The following is a 17,105-nucleotide window of genomic DNA, read 5'->3' as shown; positions in this document are numbered from 1 at the left end:
TCCCCCCAATTCCCCAATAAAAATCTTTAAAAAAAAAAATTATAATACTCAATATATACCAATAACAAAAGATGAATATAAGTCATGTGTATACATGTTTTTGGCATCCCAGTAGAAATTATAAAAAGGAATCAAATAAAAATCCTGAAGCCGACAGATAACCTAGGTGAAAAGGACAAACTCCTACAAAGATACAAACTATCAAAACTGATTTAACAAGAAATAAAAAATTTGAATAGACCTAAAATAAATAAAGACATTGAGTCAGTAACTGAAAAACTTCCCACAAGAAAAAGTCCAGGACTAGATGGCTTCACTAGTGAATTCTACCAAACATTTAAAGAAGAATTAACATGGTCCTTCACAGATTCTTCAAAAAAACTGAAAAGAAAAGGACACTACCTTCTTCATTCTAAGGCCAGTATTACTCATATCAACACCAGACAAGGATATCCCAAGGAAAAAAAAAGACAGACCAATATGTCTTAAGAATACAGGTGCAAAATCCTCAACAAAACACTAACAAACTGAATCCAACAGTATATAAAAAACAATTATCCACTATGATGGTGAACATACAATGTGATATACAGATGATGTATTATAGAATTGTACACTTGAAACCTATGTAATTTAACTAACCATTGTCACCCCAATAAATTTTAATTAAAAAAAAAAGAGACCGGCCAAGTGGCTCAGTCGGTTAAGAGCTCGCGCACGAGTACGAACTCTGAGCAACAGTGGTTTGATACCCAGCCCAAGATGAGTTGCCGCTGAGCTGCCAACAGGTGGCAGGATGGCTCAGTTAAAAAAAAAAAAAAAAGAGCAAAGAGATACCAAAGGAGGGGGAAAAAAAAGAATTATCCATGACCAACTGGGATTTATCCAAGGAATGCAAGGTTGGTTCAACACACAAAAAACAGTCAATGTAATGGAAGACATTAATAAAATAAAGGACAAAAACCACATGTTCATTCCAATAGATGCAGAAAAAGTGTCTGACCACAAAAACACCATTTCATGATAAAAACACTCAACAAAATAAAATTAGAAGGGAACTTCCTCTACAAAAACCCACAGCTGGGCCGGCCAAGTGGCTCAGCTGGTTAAGAGCTCGCTTGGGAGCACCAGCTCTGAGCAGCAGGGCTGCGGTTTGGGTCCCACATTGAGGGCCAGTGATGCTCGCCCTCTACAGCTAAGATGATGAACAACAGCTCGACCTGGAGCTGGGCTGCTGAGTCACCAGCGACGGCGTAGGCGTGAGCTACGTGAGTGGCTGGCAGCCAGCGTAAGCGGCTGGTAGCCGGTATGAGCTACTGGGAGCCATGAGCTACCGGGAGCCGCTGTGAGCAGCCAACCAATGACCGGCGACCGATTGCCTCACCCAGGAAGAGCACAATGATCATGCCAACATGGGCCAGTGAAGCAATGTCCTCCACAACTAGACTGAAGAACAAAACAGTAATTTGTCTACCTGTCTGTTCCCCTTCCCCGAATCCCCAACGCTGCTCCCCTCCCCCCAATTCCCCAAAATCTTTAAAAAACAAAACAAAACCACAGCTAACAACATAATTAATAGTGAAGCCTGAAAACTTCCCCACCTAAGATCAGGAACAAGACAAGGATGTTCGCCCTTGCCAGAACAATTCAACATTGTACTAGAGATTACAACCATGGCAATTACACAAGAAACAGAAATAACAGGCATGGAGATTAGAAAGAAAGGAGTAAAATTATCTATATATGCAGATGATACAACCTTATACAGTACATAGAAAATCCTCAGGAATCCATTAAAAACTATTACAGCTAATAAATCCCATGCTCATGGATTGGAAGACAATGTTGTGAATATGGCAATATTCCTGAATCGGTCTACACATTCACTACAGTCCCTATCAAAATTTCAGCTGCCTTTCATGCAGAAATTAACAAACTAATCCTAAAAGTCATACGAAAATGCAAGAAACCAGGAATAGCCAAAACAACCTTAAATTAGAAAAACAAAGATGGAGACTCACACTTTCTGATTTCAAAACAACACAAAGTGGGCCGGCCGAATGGCTCAGTTGGTTAAGAGCTTGCTCAAGAGTGCGAGCTTTGAGTAACAGGGTCGCCGGTTAGATTACCACATGGACCAGTGAGCTGCACCCGAGCTGAGCTGCCAACAGGTGGCAGGATGGCTCAGCTGGTGAGACCACATGCTCTTACCAACAAGATTGCCTGTTCGAGATGGTGGGCTACACCTGCCTGCAACTAAGACTAAACTCGGCACCTTAAGCTGAGCTGCAGCCCAGGTGGCTCAGGGAATACAGCACGTGCTCTTAACAATGAGGCTGCTGGTTCAACTCCCACATGGGATGGTGGCTACGCCCACCCACAACTAATTGAGCTGAGTGGTGTGACTGGACTTGGAATTGAGCTTGCAGCGCCCTCCACAACTAAGACTGAAGGACAACAACTTGGCTGTTCCCCTCCCCCAATTTCCCAATTAAAAAAAAAAACTTAACACAAAGCTCCACTAATCAAGACTTTGTGGTTCTGTCATAAAGGCAGACATACAGATCAATGGAATAGAACTGAAAGTCCATAAATAAGCCCATATTTTATGGTCAACTGATTTTCAACAAAGGTCCTAAGACCATTTGATGAGGAAACAGGCTTTTCAACAAATGGTGCGAGGACAACTGAACAGCCACTTTAGAAAAATAAAGTAAAACTCCTCCTTCACACCATATGTAAAAACTAACTCAAAATGTATCAAAGATCTAAATTCAAGAGTTAAAACTATAAAACCTTTAGAATAAAACACAAATGTGAATCTTTGTGACCTGATTAGACACTGTTGTCTTAAATATGACACCTAAAGCACAAGCACGAAAAAATAGATAAAATGGACTACATCAAAATCAAAATCTTCTGTGCATCAAAGGACACTACCAAGAAAGTAAAAAGACAATTCACAGTTAGAAAGGAAATATTTGCAAATTATATCTCTGCTAAGGGACTAGTAAACAATATATCAAGACCTCTTACAAATGAACAAAACACAAACAATCCAATTTAAAAATGGCCAAAGGATTTAAATAGACATTTCACCAAAGGAGACATACAAATGGCCAATAAGCACACAAAAAGCTGCTCAACAGAATCAGACATCAGGGAAATGCTAATCAATACCACAATGAGATACCACTTCACACCCCTAGGATGGCTAGAATCAAAAAACTAAACAATGACAAGTGTTGGTGAAGAGGTAAAGAAATTGGAACCCTCATACATTGCTGGTGGGAATGTGAAATGGTACAACCTCTGTGGAAAACAGTTTGCCAGTTACTCAAAAAGTTAAATAGAGAATTACTATATGACCCAGAAATGCCACTCCTGTGTGTATGCCCCGAAGGGCTGAAAACATGTATGCATAAAAAACCTGCACATACTGACTGTTCATAGCACATTATCCATAAGGGCCAAAAAAGTGGAAACAACCCAAATGTCCCTACTGATGAATGGATAAAGAAAATCTGATGTATGGACAAGTAGTATGATTCAGCCATAAGGAGGAATGGAGTACTGAGACCCATCAATGAACTTGAAAATATTCTACTAAGGAAAGAAGCCAGACACGGAAGGCCACATATCTATGACTCCATGTATATGAAATGTGCATCACAGGAAAATCCTTAGAGACAGAAAGTATATTAATGCTGCCAGCGAGGGGCTTGAGGAAGGGAGGCGTGTTAGCAGGTATGAGATTTCTTTATAAGGGGATGAAAATGTTCTGGAACTAGGTAGTAATGCTGATTGCACAACCTTGTAAATATATCAAAAACCAGTGAATCATAACCTTTAAAAGGGTGAATTTTATGGCATATAAATTATATTCCAAAAAATGTTAAGTAAATTGAAAGAAATTTATTTATTTATTTATTTATTTTATTTATTTTTGTTTTTTTTCATGCAGGAGTCAAAACCGGCAGCCTTTCTGTTAAGAGCGCACGCTCTATCCACTGAGCCATCTGGGCAGCTGAAAGAATTTTAAAAAGAATAAAAATGAAATCAAAATACTGATAGAATAAAAAAATATATAAGGGAGTGTTTACCAGCAGCTGATCTGCAATACAGGAATGTATAAAGAAGGCCCTGTGGGCAGGAGAAAAGGACCCCAGAATGAGGGTACAAATGTCAGAGAGCAAAGTACAGTGAGGATGCGAATGAATCTAAACAAACACGTAGGATGGTAAATAATAACAGTTAATATTATTTCACTGAGTTTAAAAGGAGCACACAGAACTAAGGTACACAGTAAGAAGCACATATAAATCTGGAGGGGGTGAATGGCGTTCAAGTATTCTAAGAAACTATAATCTCTGCATGGCCCAGGAGGAAGGTACAGCATTATCTGGATAAGTTAATAACACATTGTCTTGGGCCGGCCGAGTGGCGCGTTGGTTAAGAGTTGGCTTGGGACGTCAGCTCTGAGCAGCAGGGCCCCGGTTCGGATCCCACATGAGGGCCAGTGACACTGCGCCCTCTACAGCTAAGATGGTGAACAACAGCTCAACCTGGAGTTGGGCTGCCATGAGTTGCCAGCGACGGTGTAGGCTGCAGTGGTCTGCCATGAGCTACCATGAGCGGCTGGCAGCCAGCATGAGTGTCCGGCAGCCGGCGTGAGCTGCCAAGAGCCATCGTGAGTGGTGTCCAGTGGCCGGCGAGCGACTGCCTCACGTGGGAAGAGCGCAATGATAATACCAACAAGAGCCAGTGAAGTGACGTCCTCCACAACTAGACTGAAGAACAAAAGGACAGCAACTTGTCTGTTCCCCTTCCCCAATTCCCCAACTCTGTTCCCTTCCCCCAATTCCCCAATAAAATCTTTAAAAAATAAAAAATAACACATCATCTAATTTACATGGTAACCATTAAAAGAAAAATAGAATATAATCTCCAATGTACTAGGGAGAGTGAAAAAATAGAATGATTTTTTAAAACCATGATACTAATTTAAAATATGAGAAAAGAGAGAAAAATAAACACAGAAAATGTGGTACAAGACAAATATATAAGAAGATTGTGGATTTAAATTCAAATAGACCAGTAATTACATTCAATGTAAATGAGTTGAATGTTCCAATTAGAAGACAAAGATTATCAGGCTGGATGATAAAAATCTAACAGTACTGTCTTTGCAAGGGACATATCTAAAGTATAAGAATATAATAAGGTTAGAAGTAAAATGATAAAAAACAAAGATATCATGCGAATGGCTCTATTAGCATCAGACATATTGTACCACAAAAACAAAGGTTCATTTCTAGCGCTAAAGAGAACCACTCATTATAAAGTCTCAATTTATCAGGAAGATAAAACAATTTTAAATTTCTATGCCCCTAAAAACATGGTCTCAGGGCCGGCCGAGTGGCTCAGTTGGTTAAGAGTTGGCTTAAGAGCGCGAGCTCTGAGGAATAGAGCCGCCGGTTCGATTCCCACATGGGCCAGTGACGCTGCGCAACGGCTGAGCTGTCGCCGAGCTGCCAACAGGTGGCAGGATGGCTCAGCTGGTGTAAAAACAAGATTGCCTATTCGATGGTGGGCTACGCCCACCCGCAACAAAGACTGAACTTGTTGCTGAGCTGAGCTGCTGCCCAGAGGGCTCAGTGAATAGGGCGTGTGATCTTAACAACAAGACTGCTGCGGTTGGACCCCGCATGGGATGGTGGCTACACCCACTGGCAACTAAGACTGAACACAGCACCTTGAGCTTAGAGGCCACAAGCTGCCGACGGGAAGCCAGATGGCGACTGGCGCCCTCCACAACTAAGACTGAAGAACAACAATTTGGCTGGTCCCCTCCCCCAATTCCCCAATTAAAAAAAAAATCTTTAAAAAACTTTTTAAAAATTAAAAAAAAAAAACATTGTCTCAAAGCACATAAATAAAAATTGACAGACCTATAGGGAGAAATAAGACAAATCCATAATCATAATGAATCTGTGGATCTTAGTAATGGATATAATAACCAGAGCAAAAAAGTAGTAAGAAAACAGAAGATGTGAGTAATATGCTTATCAAGTGAGCTGATGATACAGTACATTGAATCTAATTTTTTCAAGCACATGAGAACATCTGAGAAAACATATAGTCCATATTCTGGGTTATAAGGCACATCAGCACGTTTCAAAGGATTAAAATCTTAAAGACCAAAATCTCTGGGCAATGGAATAATGCTGGAGAAGAATATAATAAGAAAATATGTGTATGTTTGGAAATGTAAAAATATTCTAAATGACCTATATATAAATCAAAGAAAAATTCACAATGTAAATCAGAAAATATACTGTCACAGTCTACTTGGGCCACTGTAACGAACACCAAAGACTGGGTGGCTTATCCACAACAGACATTTCTTTCTCAAAGTCTGAGCTCAGGGTGACGGCACAGGCGGGACCTGGCGAGGGCCCTCGTCTTAGCTTGCTTACAGCTGCCTTCTTGCTGGAGCACCACATGGTGGGGAAAGAGCAAACACTCTGGTCTCTTCTGACAAGGCACTAACCCCATTACAAGGGCCTCACACTCACGACCTCATCTAAACCTCCTCACCTCCCAAAGGACCCCTGCTCCAAATACCACCACACTGATGTTGGGGCTTCAACCTACGATTGTGAGGGGACACAATTCAGGGTACAGCATATATTGAACACTAATGAAAATACCTCAAATCAAACTCTGTATGACACAGTTAAAGCATTATTTACAAGGAAATGTATCACCTTAAATGCACATGTTAGTAACAGAGGAAAGCTGCAAATTAATAAATTAGGTATTCACCTCAAATTAGAGAGAGAACAGCTACAGGAAAAGAAAGTTATGGGCCAATTTCACTCAGACATGGATGCAAAAATCCCAAACTAAATATTAGTCATTGGAATCGAATCAATTTATTACAGGAATAAACTATGATAGTACGAACAAGTTATATTTATATAATGGTCATCTGTGGGTGGTAGAATTAAAGATTTTTATGATAATCTTTACTTTAGAAATTTTCTAAATAAGCACTCATTGTTTTATGAATCAGGAAAAATATTTTTGAATTAATAATTCATATTCAGCTGATCTCTAATTCTTATGAAGTCAACTAGTTCATGAACGGCAAGAAGAACAAGGGCTAGCCATTGAACAGCCACTTCATCTGAGTAATCAGGAGGCTACAAGACCTTACCTGTCTCAGCATCTACATTTGGTTGAGAACAAAGAAAGGGTGGGGAGAAGGAGAAAGGATTTACAAAGACAGAGATGTGATAATAGCAATTCATAGGCTTTTTGCCCAGACATTAAGGGAGCAATCTCATACACAAACATGTCTATAAATAGAATCCATATTGCACTTTAATGAATAATTTAAAAGCACTTTGCAAACAGGGTTAAGAAAACAGAAACCTAAATGCTCAAAAATCAATAGTTCTGTCCTATCCCAACCTGGTGAGTTACAGAAACAGACGTTTGAGTTTTATATTATTTTTTAGAAACACTGGAAGCTGGATGGTTAAGTATCAAAAGACTTAAAAACATCTACAAGCCTTAACCTAACAATTCTGTCTTTAGAAATTTATCCTTCAGAAATAACCAGTGATACACACAATGATTGCTATATAGGATATTTATCAAAGCATTATTTATACTGGTAAATACTTTAACGTAGCATAAATGTCCAGCTACAGAAAAGTAGTTCAATAAACTGGGACACCCACTGGAATAGTATACAGCCATTCAAAATCAAATTTTAGAAGACTATGACAGGACACAAGGAAATGCTTCCTATCTAGTATAAAGAAAAAAGTTGTTCCTAAAACACATTATGGGATGAATCCCATGGAATATGGATACCACATTCACGTAAAAGTAGAAAAAAAGTATTGGCTATCTTTGTGTGTTAAGATTATTGATAATGGCCCTTTTTCCTTTATACTTTCAGCTTGCTCCAATTTTTCTACACAAAATATATTATTTTATATATAGAAAAAAACTTTTTAAACATCCTTCATCAACCCAAACCCACTTCTAATGAGGGTAACTGGGAAGTCAGTACAGATCTGATACATTGGTTTTCTATAGCTGCATAACAAACCATCACAAACTTAGAACTTAAAACAATATACAGGGCCGGCCGAGTGGCGCGATGGTTAAGAACTGGCTTGGGACGCCAGAGGACCCCGGTTCGGATCCCACATATGAGGGCCAGTGACACTGGCCTCCACAGCTAAGATGCTGAACAACAGCTCGACCTGGAGCTGGGCTGCCGTGAGTCACCGGCGATGGCGTGGGCTGCAGCCCCTGTGGCAGTGGGTTGCCATGGGCTACCGTATGTAGCCAGCAGCCAGCGTGAGCGGCCAGCAGCCGCCTGAGCGGTCATCCAGAAGCCAGCGACTGATCTACCTCACCCGGGAAGAGCGCAATGATGGTGCCAACTTGGGCCAGTGAAGCGACGTCTTCCACTAGATTGAAGACAAAATGACAGCAACTTGTCTGTTCCCATCCCCCCAATTCCCCAATAAAAATCTTTAAAAAAAACATAAAACAATATACATTTGTTATCTCAAGTTTCTGGGGATCAGGGGTCGAGGAGGCTTAACTTGTCCTCTGCTGAGGGTCTCACAAGGCTGCAGTGGTGCTGTTGGCAGGGCAGTGATCTCATCTGAAGGCTCGACTGTAGAAGAATCCACTTCCAGCTCACTCAGGTTAATGGCATATGCTGTTTCCTTGCTGTAGTCAGGACTGAGGGCCCTTGCTTCCTACTGGCTGTCCCTGCATGCCACCCTCAGCTCCTAGGGGCACCTGCAGTTCTTCCCGTGAGTAAGCTGGCCACTTACTCCAGCCAGCTAAGAGAGTCTCTAAATAAGTTTCTAGCAAGATCAAATTGTATATAATGTAACATAATCACAGGAGTGACATCTCATCACTTTTGCCATATTCCATTGGTTTGAAGGAAGTCACAGGTCCCACTTCAATGTGAAGGAATCAGACATGGGCACGGAATCTAGGAGGTAGGGATCATGGTGGGACCACTTTCACAGAGTCTAGCTTGTCCACTATGTCTAGCTTCCTCCTGCAGAGCCCAAGCAAAAAAGAGAAGGAAGCTTGCACTTGGATCTGAAAAGTATTCTTCTGACCAACCCACCCCAAACACAACTGAACCCTGCTCTCTGCCCTGCTGAGGCAGTAGAGTACTGTACGAATTGGAGAGTTCACCAGGGGTCAGAGCTGACAGCGAATCTCAGCGTGTCCTGTGCCAGCCCTGAAGGATGGTTAACATTTATTTAAATTAGCAGGAAGGAATGAGAAGGGGAGGCTTTGCTTCTGCAATAAGGAGCAGGCGAGAGGCAGAAATTCTCAAGGTGAGCTCTGGAGAAAGTAAGTAGGGCAGTTTGTTCACCACAAACACAAACCAATGAGGTCTAACTTCACTTTTTCATTGGTCCCTTGATGACCAATACACTTGCAATACCTAGAAACAAGACCTAGAGCAGTGGTTCTCAACCTGTGGGTCACGACCCCTTTGGGGGTCGAACGATCCTTTCACAGGGGTCGCCAGGTACTCATATGTGGGCGTATCTGTATGTGGGCCTGGAGACAGATAGAGGAGCGGTGTCTCGGTTCCTAAGACCATCGAAAATATGTGTTTCCGATGGTCTTAGGCAACCCCTTGTGAAAGGTTGAGAACTGCTGACCTAGAGGGTAACACAGTGTGAGTTTTGGCTAACTCTGTAGCAATGGCATCAAGTAGCTTCCATATTAGTACTATTTACCAGTATCCAGTTGTCCTAAACTTCCCAGACATGGAAGACCCCACCTCCCCGCCCCATTTGAAACTAGGTGTGGCCAGAATGACTGCTTCTGGCTAAAAATGTGAGCAGAATGGACCAGCAACCCTTCTAAAGTGATTACTTGATGGTGCAAGATTCTCTGTGTTCTAAAAGGACCCAGATCTAGGACATTTACGAAACAATTTTGCCAAACTTGCAAGGAACAAAAATCCCTCCTTTTCAGAAACAATTACAGAGATAATGAAGCATCACCTTGATATTGGATCTGAATGAGAACAATACAAGAAAGGATTAATTCTGGTCAATACTTCTAATGAGCATATGTACCAAACTCCGAAATGAAATATTACCATATTGAACCCCATGTAATTATTAAAGTAATACATCATGACAAAGTACAGTTTAATCCTAGAAATCAATGATGGGGCCAGCTGAGTGGCGTATTGGTTAGGAGTTGGCTTGGGATGCCAGCTCTGAGCAGCAGGGCCCCGGTTCAGATCCCACATGAGAGCCAGTGACGCTGCGCCCTCTACAGCTAAGATGGTGAACAACAGGTCAACCTGGAGCTGGGCTGCTGTGAGTGGCCGGCGACGGCGTAGGCTGCAGTGGGGCTGACCGGCAGCAGGTGTGAGCTTTCGTGAGCTGCCATAAGCCACCGTGAGTGGCCGTCCAAAGGCTGGCAAGCGACTGCCTCACCCGGGAAGAACGCAATGATAATACTAACATGGGCCAGTGAAGTGACATCCTCCACAACTAGAATGAAGAACGACAGCAACTTGTCTGTACCCCTTCCCTAATTCCCCAACACTGTTCCCCTCCCCCAATTCCCCAATAAAATCTAAAAAAAAAAAATCTCAATGATGGCTTAAAATTAAAAGATTAAAATATTTACCTCAGGCCGGCCGAGTGGCTCAGTTAGTTAAGAGCACGAGCTCTGAACAACAGGGCTGCCAGTTCGATTCTCACATGCGCCACTAAGCTACGCCCTCTACAGCTAAGATGGTGAACAACAGCTCGACCTGGAGCTGGGATGCCGGATGCTGTGAGTCACCGGCAACAGTGTAGGCTGCAGTGAAGCTGCAGTGGGCTGCCGTAAAGCTACCTTGAGTGGCTAGCAGCCGGTGTGAGCAACCGGCAGCCAGCATGAGCTGCCAAGAGCCGCCATGAGCGGCCGGCTGTCCAGTGACCAGCGACCGATCTGCCTCAGCCGGGAAGAGCGCAATGATAATATCAACATGGGCCAATGAAGTGATGTCCTCCACAGCTAGACTGAAGAACAAAAGGACAACCTGTCTGTTCCCCTTCCCTGATTCCCCAACACTGTTCCTTCTCCCCCAATTCCCCAATAAACTCTTAAAAAAAAAAATCATCTCAGTTTCAAAAACATAAAATCAACTAAATAGATACAAAAAACATTTGATAAAATTCAATATCTAGTCATGATTTTTTAAAATTATTATTAGGATAGCCTTATCACAACTTGTCTAGTGGTCCAAACAAAGGGAGAGAAAGAATAAATATATAAATAAATAAATAAATAAATAAACAAACAAAAGATTTAAAGACTAGGAAGGAAGAAATGACGTTATCATTATTTACATGGAGAAATTAGAAACAGATCCACACATCTGTGACATCTGGTATGTTTCAAAGGTAACATTGCAGATCACTGGGGAAGGACAGTACTCAGTAACGGCACTGGTACAATTGGTTACACATTTGGAAAACTCTAAAATTATACCTCTACCTCACACAATAAGTTCAAAGTAGAATATTAAAAGCAATTATTCAAACATTTTTTTAAAGAGAAGGAAGGCTATCTTATGAACTTGTGGTAACAAAGGATTTCTTAAATAAGACTTAATAAACACAAACCATAAGGAAAAGATTGATAAATTTGACTACATTAAAATTAAACATCTGTTCATTGAAACAGCATTTTTAAAGGATAAAAATAGGACACAAATAGAATCCAGAATATATAAAGAACTTCTAAAAAGCTTTTAAAAGGACAACCCAGGCAACAATTGGACAAAATATAAGGATACAATTTATAACAGAGGAAACCCAAATGGATAAAAAGTCTTCAAACTCACTAGTAATCAAGGAAATGCAAATTAAAACAGTGAGATAGTTCATATCTCCTAGACTGACAACAAGTAAAACATCTGAACATATAAAGAATCAGCAAGGTTGTGAAGAAACAAACCCTCGGAAAGTACTCTGACAACAGCTCTGTGGTTGGAACTGGGTCTCCCTATGTCCCCCAATCCCATTTGTATGTGTACACCCGGTCCACTCTCCCCTGAGTGCCAACACAGAGGATAGGCAGGCCAGTGGGACGTAGAATTAGCAGGGGGAGACTAAGCAGGCTGCTGGGAGGAAGACTGCAAGTGGGACACAGACCGGGTAAAACAGTATCACACGCATGTTGCCAGGTGAAACGGGATCAGAATCATGCTTACCTGGGGCAACCTCCTCCCAAACAGCAGCTAAATCAGTTTATCTTCCACAGCCAACCTGATCAGGTGAATCCTTCCTTAAACTTCCCCAGCTAACACTTCCTAGAGCAGAGTCCCAACTTGCATCAGTTTCCTGTGGCTGCTCTAACAAATTTAGTGGCTGAACACAACACACATTAATGGCGTTACAGCTCTGGAGATGAGAGGGCAGACGCAGGTCTCAGTGAGCTAGAGCCAGGGGTCGGAAGGGCTGCACACCTTTCTGGAGGCTCTGGGGAGAATCCACTTGGTCGCCCTTTCCAGCTTCAGGAGGCTGCCTGCATTCCTTGGCTCGTGACCCCTTCCATTTTCAAAGCCAGCAATGATGGGAAATCTTCCTCATTTCACATCACTATGACACTGACTCTTCTGCCTCCCTCTTCCACATTTAAGGACCCTGTGATTACTCTGGACCCACCAGGGTAATCCAGGATAATCTCTTTATTTAAAACCCAGTTAATTAGCAACCTTCATTCCATGTGCTACCTTCAATCCTCTTTGCCAGGTAATATAACATATTCACAGGTTCTGGGGATTAGGACGTGGATAGCTTTAGAAGACCATCATTTTGTATACCACACAACTTCTCAACTCTCCCCTACACACACTTCTAGTAGAACCCCACACCCCTACACCTCCAGCCTCAGCACCACCACACACCATTCTCCAGTTACACCAACCTTCTTGTCTTTTTCAAATCAATTTATACCCATCCATGCCCAAATAATTACAATTCATCCTCCAGGGCTCAGCCCAAAGGCCACCACCTCTCTGGAGCCTTCTCTGATTCCCTGCCTAAATGAATCACCCCTCCTCAACACACTAACCCAGCTTTCTGTGGCCCCCTGTAACCATCTGTTTACATGTCCTTTCCTCAGTCTGAAGTGGTGAGTCCTTCAATGGTAAGAACTCTGCCTCATTCCCCTGTGGGTTTCCAGATCATGTCACAGGGCCTGGCAAAAAGTAGGCCCTCAGAGAGTATTTCTGAGCTTGGAGAAGGCAGAAGGAAGCCGCCCTGGGTTTCTCTCAACAAAACAGATGTCGAAGAGTAATCTGGGTTAAGTGTACAACTGATGGGACCCAAGAACTAGTTGAAATACTTATAACAAAAACACCTAACAATCCACTGCTTAGTTTGATGCACAATTTACTGTCATCAGGAAGAATCTCTGTACTACAAGTAACACCCATTATTTCTATTGCTAACCTGTGGGGCAATTCTAAAGCAACAGGCAAAATTAACCTTGAGAGAAATAAAGGATTTATCTAACATGATTTACAAACATGTTCTCAGAATTATAGGAGACAGAGTACGTTGCTCCAATGAGGCGGGAATGCCTGGCAGCTGCCCAACAGCCCCACCACATACTCAGGGGTTCGGGTCCCTCTCCAGGAAGGCTGGAAGGCACCATGCCAGTGACGTGAGGGGTGCTACAATCAACTGTGCTTAGGGAAAAACAAATCGCCCCTATGTACAAATAGGTATATATACACATATTATAATAAAGCAATATTTTTTAAAAGGGTGGTTGTTAATCAAACAGAGTCTCATTTAATTTCAGTGGTTTGTTACTTGATATCCATACTCTAGCAAGAAAATTCCCACCTGGGAAGGAGACTAAGCAAAGGAAAGGGAATGCTGAGTTGGCACAATTATCCACTTTAAAAAAAGAGAGACAATAACATGGCTTGAGTTTGTAAAATGCACACTTCCTTTCAGGTTCAATAGAACTCCCCTGTTCAACTTTTCTTTGATAGTGTGAATTCTGAAATTCGTTTTAAAACATATTCCAAAAACCAGTCTCACACTGGAAAGAAAATTTGAAGACAAAAAAACAAATAGATGAAATATTCAGCACCATGGACAGTGGACCCACCATTTCCCTGTCAGAGTCCCTGTCACCAGGGGTAAGAGACTTCAGAGCTGCCCAAAAATCTACAGTATTCATTCTAATGTTTAAGTTTGGGGTGTTCTAATACACGAGAAGGTATATTCCTTTGTTATGGCCCAAAGGACCAGCCTTCTTCACCAAAGGCATATACAACTTCCATCTACCAAAATCTGCTTCAGTAATCACCTTTACAATAAAGCCCTGAGATTTCTGTGAAATTAGGAATGACTCTGCCAAGGAAAAATGGCTATGGGTCCAGAAACCGGCTATGCAGGTCAAGGAACTGTTGAAACTGAAACGCAGTGTCCAGCCTTGAATGGCTGGATTGTTTCAAGGACCTCATGGGACTTTTGCAAGTATAAACACAGCATGCTCCGAGTCTCCCTCCAACAACAAGGAAAGAGATAGCTTCTTTTTAAACGTCTAATAGTTCAAAAATGAACACACTGAAATCTTCTCATAAATACCTAACACATGTAACCATAAAGCTGTACACTTTCTCTAACCCTGAGTATTAATAACAATATCTAGAAAAGTGATGTTCTCAGGTCCACGATCACCAGTAACCAGCACCACCTGTGGCAACACCAGTCACAAAGCCCTGAATTTTAAGCAGGACGCCCAATCTTTTCAGTTATAATAAGACCTTTTTTTTTTACCTTTTTACCATCAAATCTTTTCATAACTTTATAATATTGAGTTTTAACTAAGAAATACATGAAGTTACATAAATTTTAAAACACTTGTAATGACCCTGCAACTGTATTAACAACAGCATCGGCACACAAGTGAAAAACAGCAGGACTCCAAGTGACTGACATCAGTGGCTCAGGACTGCATTTGTATTTGAAGACCCCTTGGTTTCCGATGGATCTCCAAGTCTGAAAACACCATCCACAACTGCTCCAGCTCCTCCAATGTGAGGATCAATGAAGTCTTTGGGGATCTTGCCAACAATCCCTCCAGAGTGCCACTGTTCTGCAAACTGTCTCTTTGGACCAAAACCGGCCTCTCTGAGAGGTTTTACGATGATGACTTGTTCCGGTGCAGGAGGCAGAATCAACTGTCTTCAGCAGGGAAGCTCCCTTGCCCGTCCTATGGTTCCCACATCTAAGCCAAGTTCAAAGAACAGAAAAGGGGCAACAGTTCATCCTTAGAAGTTAAATTTAGGAAGGATGTGTGAGGGCCTGTGCCAGAGGGATGGTGTGAACTGGCGGGTCTGTGTGTTACCCCGGCGAGTCTCAGGTCTGTCAGGCCCGCCGCCCGAGCATTCCTTCTGGGGACTCCCACCCGTGAAGCCTCCTCACCCCGGGGAGTGTGGCTCGTGGCTGGCTCCCTTGCAGGGCCGACGAGGCCGGAAGTCCATGCTGCCTTGACGGAAGGCAGGAGGGAGGTAACCCCAGGCACAGGATTTGAGACCTGACTTTTCGTTAACTTTCAGATTTGTTAGGCGACTAACAACATACTTCAGGGTAGGAACAAAAGAATCAGAAACGCCACCAGGCAAAAAGAAGAAATAAACTTTCACTAAACAATACTTCCAGAGCAAAACACTTGTGGGAACAGTAAAAAACACGCGTTTTGACCCACTCCCAAATAAGAGGAGGAAATAGTGACCAAAAGAGGGGAACGTGAGCCGGCCCCGGGTAACCTGCCCCTCGCTGACACGGGCAACAGAGACGCACACGCCCGCGTTAATGAGGCTGGTGCGGCGTTTGAGGAGGGGTCAAAGTGCAAGCCGGAGTCCCCTTCCGTCCTCCGCCGCGGGGCGCGCGGTGGTCGCGCTCGGGAGCCGCGCGTCTGCGGAAGCCACCTCCGACCCGCCCGCCCGGGGCGCCCAGGATGCTTCCCCCAGAATCCTTCTCAATCACACGCGAGGACGTTTAAACCGTTGGAAACTTAAGCCTCACAAAGTCCAGAGCAAAATCATGGCAGCTGTTCACCCCCAGCGAGCCCAACAACGCGCTCGCGAAGGCGCAGCCCTCGCCGACAACTTCTGGATTGGGGGAGGGGTGGGGAGGCCGGCGGCACCTCGTCACCTGAGTCCTGCGCCCGCGCCCCCCCGCCCCGGCCAGGCCCCCGGCCCGCTCCCGCTCCCGCTCCGAGCGACCTCGCAGGGGCCGCCGGGCGCCCCCGGGTCGGCCGGGGGAGAAAACGGCGCGGGCCCGACCCCGCCCGCCGGAGCGCAGCTGCCGCCCAAGTTGGCCGGGGCCGGGCGGGGTCTTCTGCTCTTTCGGCCTCTCGAGGGGCTTGGGCGGCCCGAGATGTGCGTCCCCCGCTCGCGAGACCCGCGGGCAAAGTTGGCGGCCGCCGGAGGTCGCCGCCCCGGCCACGGCCTCCCGACCCCGGCTTGACCCCGGACCTCCGACCCCCGGCCCAGACCCCAGCCCCACCACTGGACCCCGCCCCCGGCCCGCGACCACTCACTCACCAGAGGCCGTGCCCGGGCCGGCCCGCGAGAGGCAGGGGCGGGGCCAGGGGTGGGCACCGGGGGATCCTGGCGGCGACGGCGGAGCCTGAAGCGACCGAGTCCGAGGAGTCCGAGGAGACTGAGGCGACTGAGGCGGCTGTAGGAGCTCCTCGCGCTCCAGCCGAGGCGCTGCGCGCGACGCGGGTCCGCCCCTTCTGCGCGGCTGACCAATCCTGCGCCGCCCGCCGCCGCTAACCCCGCCCCCGCCAAAGTGCAGGGCCCCGAGAAAGCGGGCGCCTCAGACCAATCGAATAGCGGAACGGCGACGGGGGCGACCAATCGGAGCCCGGAAAGCTCTACTGAACGCAGCCAATTAGCCTCCTGGGGGCGGGGCTGGACGAGGCCAATAACAATGGTGGCGGGACGGAAATTTGGGGCGGAGAGGAGGCGGGGTCTTGGGAGGGTTGGTCTCGGGGCG

General features: G+C 44.4%; 1 protein-coding gene across 1 annotated transcript in view; it reads right to left on the bottom strand.

Annotated features, from left to right (window-relative positions):
* Window positions 1-16,810, bottom strand: part of PCBP3 (poly(rC) binding protein 3) — a 180,251-nt gene extending 163,441 nt beyond the window's left edge. Inside the window, exon 1 of the mRNA XM_019628034.1 lies at window positions 16,649-16,810. The gene's annotated coding sequence lies outside the window, so the exon portion shown is untranslated. The remainder of the gene's footprint in view (window positions 1-16,648) is intronic.
* Between the last annotated feature and the right edge of the window lie 295 nt (window positions 16,811-17,105).

Source organism: Hipposideros armiger, unplaced genomic scaffold, assembly GCF_001890085.2.
Source record: "Hipposideros armiger isolate ML-2016 unplaced genomic scaffold, ASM189008v1 scaffold_745, whole genome shotgun sequence".
NCBI lineage: Eukaryota > Metazoa > Chordata > Mammalia > Chiroptera > Hipposideridae > Hipposideros > Hipposideros armiger.
The sequence above is the reverse complement of the archived record's forward strand: the minus strand, read 5'-3'. Positions and strand labels throughout refer to the sequence as shown.